Below are 9,605 nucleotides of genomic sequence, written 5' to 3'. Positions count from 1 at the left end.
TGCATAAACTTTTGGTTAAAATTTAAAATGATAATAGTCTGATTCTTATCATTATCATTGGCCTACACCTTAAGGTTCTCTTGCCCTATGGCAATATCTTTTCAAAATCATCAAAATTATCTTCTAAGTTCTTCCCTTCTAAATTCTTAAATCCAAATGATATACTTATTTTATGAATCCTATTTTGCAAATTCATTGTCATATACATCTATTTTAAATTCAACTAGATTCTTGTAGCATTAAAGAATGGTGAAGTTTCGGGAGGAGAGAGAATGTCCACAACATTTGGAAGGTTTTTCCCAATTTCTTCGTTGATATTTTTCAGTCGCACCCTTTTATGGTGGTAGAGGGTCACCGGTCATCTTCCGATGACCGGAATACCTCAACCCCATATTCTGACGAGCATCCAATTTAGTTGGATGCAAAAGGCAGATTTACAAATCAGGATTTGGTAATCAAGCAACGACCTTTGGTCATCAATGAAGGTAGACTTATTCCAATACATAATGTGGTTTCGATGATTGATAAGGGGAAAGGTCGACTTATATTGTTGGGATGAGATTAATATTACTAAGATTGTTTCAAAGATTGGAATTCCATTGTTATTCGATGGGAAAATGTTTAAATGAGGTGGACGTGAATTTGCGAGAGCTTGTGTTCAAATTAATCTAGACTCTAAATTATCTCATGGAGTTTGGATTGAAGGTTTATGTGGGAAATTTTTTTAGAAGGTTGAATATGAAAAAAAATCTTCTTTGTGTTTAAAATGTGACAAGATAGGTGACAAAATGGAAATGTGCATGGTGGTTCCTAAAGACGTGGAAAATAAAATTCAAAATGAAGTTCAAGAGATTAAATTAAAGGTTATTGGAACAAGATTTGGTACGAGTTTAATGGGAACAATGTATAGTGCAGATTCACAAATTTGTTATGGTCCTTGGATACATGTAAAGTTTAAGAATAAAAGAAGAATGAAGAAAGTCCAAAATTAGAAATATGTAGTTCAACCTGTTGTGGTGAATCCTGATGGCAAAACTGCTAATATGGCATCGGATGAAGTATCTTCAGGTAATAAGTTTTAATTGTTGTCTCAAGTATTTGCCGAGGAATTGACTAGATTGGAAGCTCAATTGACAATTAAGCAAGATGAAATTCACAAGATAAATTCAGAGTTTGAAGGCTCAGTTCTTGAAGTGGAAGTTCCTATTTTGAAACTGCCCATAGAATCAATTTTTATTAATTAAGCATCTCTCTATTTCTTATTTTTTACTTAATTGGAAATTCTGGGATACTAAACAACCATTTTGGTTGTTTAATCTTTGGTATCCCCTCCACCCCAATTGGTTTAAAATGATTAGTAGAAGGTCTTATTTTCATTATGACATTTCCTATTTTTCTTATATTATCATTATGCTTAATTTGCTTATTAATAAGGCTTCATTTTGCTTTGTTTTAAAAACGAGTGCCTAGTAGTTTCTATTCTAGTTTGTAATAGTTTTTTTACATTTTAATGCTATGTGCATCTCTTCAAAAAAAGAAAAAAAAAAAGATTCTTGTAGCATTTGTCTCATTAACCTCACAAAGCACCTTAAAAAAAATGCAATACTTATGTATTATACAATACTCTATGATTTTTGCTTACACATCTGCATTTATGGAATTTGGAAAAATTCTTATCCTTTTAGAAACTTAGCTACTTTTTTTGAACTAGAATAAATTTCATGCATTTCCTATAAATTTAGAACGTAGAACTCCTATAAGATGTCTCAATTTTTACATTAGAAATGCCTATTCTAAGGAATTCTCAAACCTCACTCTAATTTGATTAAAGTCGATGTGGATGCCTCTTTATGGAGTTCGAACATAGCAAGTGTTGGTGGTGTATTTTGTGATTTTAAAGGAAGATTCATGGGCGCCTTTGGTTTTAGTTTTCTTCATTGGAATGGCTCGCAAGTAGAAGTTCAAGCTATTCTTGCATTGAGAAGGTTCATTCAAAATTGGATGCTTGAGTTCAATGACATTATTATTGAAGGAGACAACAACAACGTCATTGAATTGTTTCGTAAAACTTTGCTGAATAAAGGTGAAGTAAAAGGAGGAAATCTTAATTGGAAGGAATTAGACCTTAATAATTTCAAACAGGTTTTATTTGTTTATGTTAATAGAGATTATAATAAGTTAGCAGATATGTGTGCTAACTATGCTTTTTTCATATTTTTTTGGGATGTTCTTTATTCCAATAATGTTCCTCCTTTATTTCTTTGTTAAAGGAGGAATGTGATGATTCTTCTTAGGTTGTTTTTTGGTTTCTGAATAAAATTTTGCCTCGCTCTAATTCTATCTTTTAAACATATGCATGATCTTTCCAAAACTATGTAACTAGTATTCTTGAATGCATTTTAGTTCGTGCGCCTATTTCTTTTATTTTATAAATATTATTATAAAAAAATTTATGTAGAAGATAACTAATTTACTAATTATTGTTATTCTTCCCCACTATTAGAACAAAAAAATCCTTGAAAGTAATATAACAATTGATCTAAAAAAATTATATACATTACCTAGTCTCATCTTTCAAAAACAAAAAAAAAGTAAAAAAAAGAAGTTATCATGTAATTGACAATATCGACAATTATTATCAGTAAATGGAATACACACAATGGTTGAAATAGCAAGGCAATTGATAATATTTTGCTATGTTATACACCTCATCTTATACATAATAAACCTTGCAATTAAAGTCAATAAGTGCAAATAATACCAAACATAAATAGAATTTAAAAAAAAGTAATTGAAAAGAGGAAAAAACACAAGATATATGTTTTCTTAATAGGCATAAAGCATTGGCGTGCATATATCAAGATATATAAAATAAGGAAAGATTTCAGTTGATTTGCCTTTAATTTTCTCTCAAAATATAAATTCAAAGAAGAAGACGCCTTAGTGCATTTACCTCCTATGCTTAATCCAAGGAAAAAGAAGCTTTTGTTATTATTGCCTATTTGTCCTATCGACTTTCATTGTTTGATCCTTAAGAAATAAAAAACACTGTTCAAAATTTCATTCTATGTTCTACGTCATCTCTTTTGTGAAAGTAATCTTTTGAACATCTCACTTTTGTATACAAATATTTCAATTTTGAATACATGTTGCTTCCCATCTCATTTAGCTCGACCCATGTTGTTTGGCTTGGTATAGATAAAGGCTTTGTTTGGATGACTTTTTTATAGCTTCTTTAAGCAATAAGAAAGACATACCAAAAGAAATTTTAAGCTTCGTTTGGGACGGCTTTCTTCAGGCTTCTTAAAATAGCTTTCTAGAAAAAAATTAAAAATTTTGTACTAGAAAATTGTTTTAAGAAGTAAGAAAAAAGGCCGTCCCAAGGAAGCCTTAGGCTTCGTTATGGACAACTTTTTTATTTCTTCTTAAAACGTAGTTTTAGTGCAAAAATTTTAATTTTTCTATTAAAATTTCATTTTAAGAAGCAATAAATGAAGTCGTATCTAACGCCGGAGTTGTACTACTTATTTTCTTTATTTTTATTATCTAAAAATAACCAATAGCTTATTTTCTCTATTTTTGCTTTATATCAGTTCTTGTAGCGTAAACTGCCTAATGGTCTGTATAAATAGTGCTATAATAACAAAGAGGAGTAGCTTTGGGCCTTAAGTAAATTCTCAATTTATAGATGCCTCCTATATCCTTAGTCTTGCAGCTCAGGTGGTGGTGTTTTCTATCCTGTATCCTGAATTCTTGTAATTCAGGTAGTGGTTTTCCCCTTGGATCCCATGGTTCATCCTTTTTCCATAAGGCTAATCTCTGTCCTAAGGTGAGGTGCCTTCGCTCCTGCTGGTCAGGCTTAGGTGGTATCAGAGCTGACAAGATGCATCCTCAAAGGAATCATTAAAGACCTGTCCAAGAATTGGTGATTGCATATTTGCAAAGAGAAATCCAACTCTTACTGTAGTGTTCGGCTCAATTTGAAGATAGGGAGGAAGTTGCAAGGCATGAGCAGGAAGAAGAAACTAACCAGTTTCTTAAAGAATCCTCTAGTGATGAAGTTGAGGATGACCTACCACAAATGCATACACGAAGACGTAGCACAAGCGACCGTGGAGTCAAGATCGAGTTACTTGACATCAATGGATGAATGGATCCAGTTTAGTTTGTCAAATGGCTTCAAAATGTGGAACAAATTCTTGATTTTAAGGACATTGCACCCGATCAAGTTATGAAATTAGTAGCTATAAAACATAAGAAAAGTGCATCCCTCTAGTTGGAAAATGTGAAGCGAAATCAAAACCGCAAAGGAAGGAGTAAAATCACTACGTGGGACAATATAAAGAAAGAACATCAACAAAAATATTTGCCCGATCACTACTATCAAGACCTATTCTTCAGGTTCCATCATCTGCAAAAGAACAATCTCACGGTAGAAGAATACATTGCAGAATTTCAACAATTATCCATACAATGAAATTTATCAGAACCTGAGGAGAACACAATCACATAATTCATGGGTAGATTGAAGGAATCCATCACCAATGTGGTACAGCTGTAGCCCTACTTGACATTACAAGATTTTGCTAATCTTGCATTAAAAGTGGAAAAACAACAAGGCACATACAAAAAATTTCAGGACTGATTCTTGATGCGCCCACTTGAAGGGAGGGGTTAAAATAAGAAGCAATTCCCTAGAACTTCCTCCAAAAAAATAAAAAAAAGATGACACCCTCCTTCCTAGTACTAGCTGGCCTCCAATCGGAACAAATCCCACAGGATTGCCAGCCCGCAAATGCTTCAAATGTCATAGATTTGGTCATATACCATCAGGATGCCCCAATCATCGCATTGTTACTCTGATGGAAAAAATTGGAGCCAGAATAAGAAGCTTTCCTTGGGCAAGAAGTTTCCCCACATGAACCTTCTAAAATTTTAGAAACCACTATCATTTATACGAAAGAAGGGAGCTTTTTAGTCCTTTAACTATTGCTGAATGTTCAAAAGAAACAAGAAGGTGAAAGGCACAATATCTTCAAAACAAGGTGTACTGTGAACCAAAAGGTATGTGAAGTAATTGTAGACAATGGAAATTGTTAGAATGTGGTCTCAACTTAAATGGTGGAAAAGTTACAACTTCCCACTAAAAGACAGCCCATGACTCATGGATACAAAAGAATAATGAAGTTCAAGTATCTAAACGTGGTGGTTTCGGCCTTTGTAAACCTTCCAGTGGTTCATTCGTTTTCTCGAAGGATAATCTCCATCTAGAGGTGAGGTGCCTTCGCTCCTACCGGGCGGGCTCATTCCCAAATGAAGACGTAGTTAGCAAAAATTTTTAGCTATTATTATTTTTTATTATATTGAAGAAAGGAGCTGAATCCCAGGTATAAAAAAGGGAAGGTGGGATTTTTTTTTTTTTTTTTTTTTTTTTTTGAAAGAAGCAAGTAGCAATTGGCATTAAAATGAAAGCTATTACAATCTACTAGAGAAAAGCATTACATTCCTTCTTTAGTAAAGAACAAAAAGAAAAATGAATGTTAGAAAAATCTAAACTATCCCAAAGGAAATTACAACTCAAAGCAAATGTGGCACACCAATCTGCCACATTATTACAACTTCTAGGAATAGAATGAAATAAAACATTATTAAAGCTATGTAAAAACAATAAGTCATTATTCCAGAAGCTCTCATTCTTCCAATTGGAATCATTCATCGAGTCGTGAATGAATTTGATAATATTTACATTATCTCCTTCCACAACCATACCTTTATATTCAAAAAGCTATTCTTGAAAGATTTCTCTAATGAAATGGATCGATTGCATTTCCAATTGTGCTATATCCCAATGATTTAACTGTTTTCCAAAAGCCAATAAAAGTCTCCCTTTGTCATCTCGGATCACTCCTCCAATCCCTCCAAGATTTGAATTCTACAAGGAAGCATCTATATTTATCTTAATCCATCCTAGCGGTGGGGGATGCCAGAAATTAACAAACTCGTGATGGAGGCTAACTTCCAAGTCTTCTACTATTGGATTAGCACGAGGTTACAAAGCAATAAATAAAGCATTTTCAACAGTTACAGAAATTGAAGCTGCCTTCTCTCCATGCTTTACCACATTCCTATTCTTCCAGGAAAAGAATACCACAGTCATATACAAACGCACCATGCTCGGGTTGTTGATAGATAACCTTCTAAGTTCCATAATGCCTTCCACCAATGATTGAAAAACTGGAACATTAAAACCCCAATCTCTGAATTTCATAAATATCTCCACAAGAAACTTGCACGTCATAGTAATATGAGACACGTTCTTAATACATCACAACCTCTAGCACATGATATATCTTTGCCAAGTTTTCTATAATGCAAATATTCATTCATAGGTATTGCATCTTTACTTAGCCTCCACCAAAAATAATAGATTTTAGGCTTTAGTTTAAGCTTTAAAAGCCACTCCAGTAATTCAACATTATCTCCCACTGAAGCTTGTTTCATCCTAGCAAGAGAAGCCATAGACAAAATAGACTTACCCGAATATTGGTGCATTAATTCAACATAATCTTCCTCCTTATTAGAGCCAATAGGAAACTTCATAATCAAGGAAGCCAAGTCTTCATTGAATTATTTTTGAATTTCTGCAGTACTCCACCTCCCTTCAGCATTAAGAAGATTACTCACTTTCAAACCATGCAAAGCCACACGATCCACAAATGTAGGCCATTTATTCAATTCTCTATCCATTATCAAGATATCATCAAGAATACTAACATTCTTATCATCAACTACCTTCCATCTTATGATTGGCTTCAGACAAGATGCACCATCAAGAATAATTTGCCAAGTTAGTGAAGATCCTCTTTTGGGATGCTCATACCATAGCTCCTTACCATATTTAATAGCCAGATTACGATTTAGAATATTTGAATTGTCATGAACAAAATTCCAAGCCAACCTAGCTCTAAAATATCCAACCTTGTTAAGGAATTATTGGATTCCTGCACCTCCTATTAGCTTCGGTTTACAAAGCTCATCTCATGCCACATAGTGTAAACCATTCTTTCCTTTCTCCTTGTGCCATATAAACTTTCTACAAAACATTTCTAGCTTCATTAACACACCTTTAGGAACCAAAGAATGTGTTGCAATGAATATCGGAAGTGATAAGATGGAAGCATTGATTAGCTGAATTCTCCCATCCAGTGACAGACATTTGCTTACCCAAATATTAAATTTTTCCAAAGCATGATCCAGAATTTCACTGAAATCCGCTGACCTCAATCTTCTCAAAGCGATCTTCATTCCCAAATACTTAAACTCCTTGACTTGTCTTACACCGAATAATTTGGAAATATGCCTTCTCAAAGCTACATCCACTGATTTTCCAAAAAACAACCAAGGACTTTTTACAATTTACAGCTTGTCCAGTCCATCCACAATATTCTTGAACAATCTCCTTCATATTATCCACCGCTTTGATAGAAGCATTAGAAAAAAGGAGGACATCATCAGCATAAAATAAACAAGAAATTTTCTCTACTTGAGGAACAATCTTCACACCCAAATCCACACCTTTCTTAAAAATAGTATTAGAAAAAATCTGAGAACACATAATAAATAAAAATGGGGGCAGCGGCCAACCCTGTTTAAAATCGCTCTCAGCATTAATCCAGTTTGACATTCTTCCATTAACAAGGATAGAAAACATGGCCTTCACCACACATTCAATGATTAACTATGCAAATCTTCTAGGGAACACGAACCATTCTAAAGTTTTAATAAAAGCAGACCATCCCATGCTATCATACGTTTGCTCCATGTCTATCTTGTTTGCCATAAGTCCCTTTCTAGATGTGGAAATCCTGAATTTATGAAAGATTTCCTATGCTAACAAACAATGGTTTGACATGGATCTTCCAGGAATAAAAGCTACCTGGTCTTTAGAAATTATTTTAGGAAGAGCCCATTTTAATCTATTCAATAGCATTCTAGCAGAAATCTTATAAATAGTTTGGCACAAACTGATAGGCCTGAATTGGGAAGGATTCAAAGGATTTTTGACTTTGGGAATCAAAACAATGAGAGTATCCTTCCAACTTGGATTCATACAACCCAACTTGAAAAAACTCTCTATTGCTCTCCAAGTGTCATCTTTAACAATTTCCCAATAGAATTTAAAAAAAGAAGATGTCATACCATCAATACCAGGCGATTTGTTTCTAGCCAATTGCTAGACTACTTCATAACACTTTGAATAAGTAAATTCAGCTTGAAGCTTGTCACATTCCTCACTATTAATTTGTTGTTCTGGAGTAGGATCAGGCAAACCCGAAAGATTACAGTTACTTGCTTTCTACTTTCTTTTGAAAAATTGAAAAAATTGATTCAATGCCTTTTTGATCCTCCACAAACTGCATATTCTCATCATTAATCTGCTTAATTAAGTTGTTGTTTCTCTTTGATGAAGCAAATATGTGGAAGAAATTAGTGTTTGAATCCATCTCATCTGCCCACTTCACCTTAGTCCTTTGATTCCACCAAGTAGCAAGGCAACACAAAGTCACATTCAAATCTTTCACCTTCTATCTCAGTATTTTTAGCTCTTTCACAGATAATCCATCTTCCATTTCTTTCATTTGCAGCATCAAGAATTTAGATTTTAAGTTCTCTTTCAGATCACTTAAATTCTTCAATTTGTTTCTACTCCAGTAATGCAATGCTTTAAGTGATCTCTTCATTTTTCTGTTTAGAATTTCTACATGATCTCAAAAATCCGGCCTCTTCCAAGATTTCAATATCACCTTCCAAGCAGTAGGAAACGTCTTCCACACATATTCAAATAAGAAAAACTTCATTGGAGGAGAGTTGGACTCATTAATCTTGAAAAGAATATGGTTATGATATGAAGCAACTCTAGCAAGATGCCTAACCCGAGAACTAGGAACACATTGGATAGCTGCTGAATTTATGAAACATCTATCCAATCTTTCCAAAATTCTTAAATTCCCTTCCTTATTGTTACACCATGTAAATCTAGGACCAAGAAAACCTACATCATGAAAATCATTGTTAGTAAAAAAAGCCCACATATCTTGAGGCCCTTGAGAGAAAACAATTTTCTTTCCCCCTCTCTTATCTTCTTTAGCCAAAAGACAATTAAAATCTCCTCCAACTATGGAATGAAGAGAAGAAGAAGGAAATCTTCCAATTCTATCGCAAAGATCCCTTCTCACACACACCTCCTTATTACTATAAACAATAGCAACATTCTGCTGACTTCCATTAGGAAGTTGAATCAACCCCACCACACATTGAGGAGAGCAATCCAACATATTAAATGAAACCTCTCTATGCCATAAAACAAGGATACCACCAGAGGTACCAACAACAGGATAATAATAGTAATCCCAATCATCTCCAATGAGTTTATTAACATCCCTTCTCCATTGAAGCCAACTTTGTTTCCAACAACCCAACAAAAAAAACCCCATACTACCTCACCACTTCCCTAAGGTAGAGAGAAACCTCCTTCTTCTTGGCTCCTGTATAATTCCAAAAAAAAAAAAAAGAAATCCATTTAGGTATGTACCAGGGATCTCTCC

Source organism: Dendrobium catenatum, unplaced genomic scaffold, assembly GCF_001605985.2.
Source record: "Dendrobium catenatum unplaced genomic scaffold, ASM160598v2 fragScaff_scaffold_133, whole genome shotgun sequence".
NCBI lineage: Eukaryota > Viridiplantae > Streptophyta > Magnoliopsida > Asparagales > Orchidaceae > Dendrobium > Dendrobium catenatum.
This window is presented reverse-complemented; position numbering follows the sequence as displayed.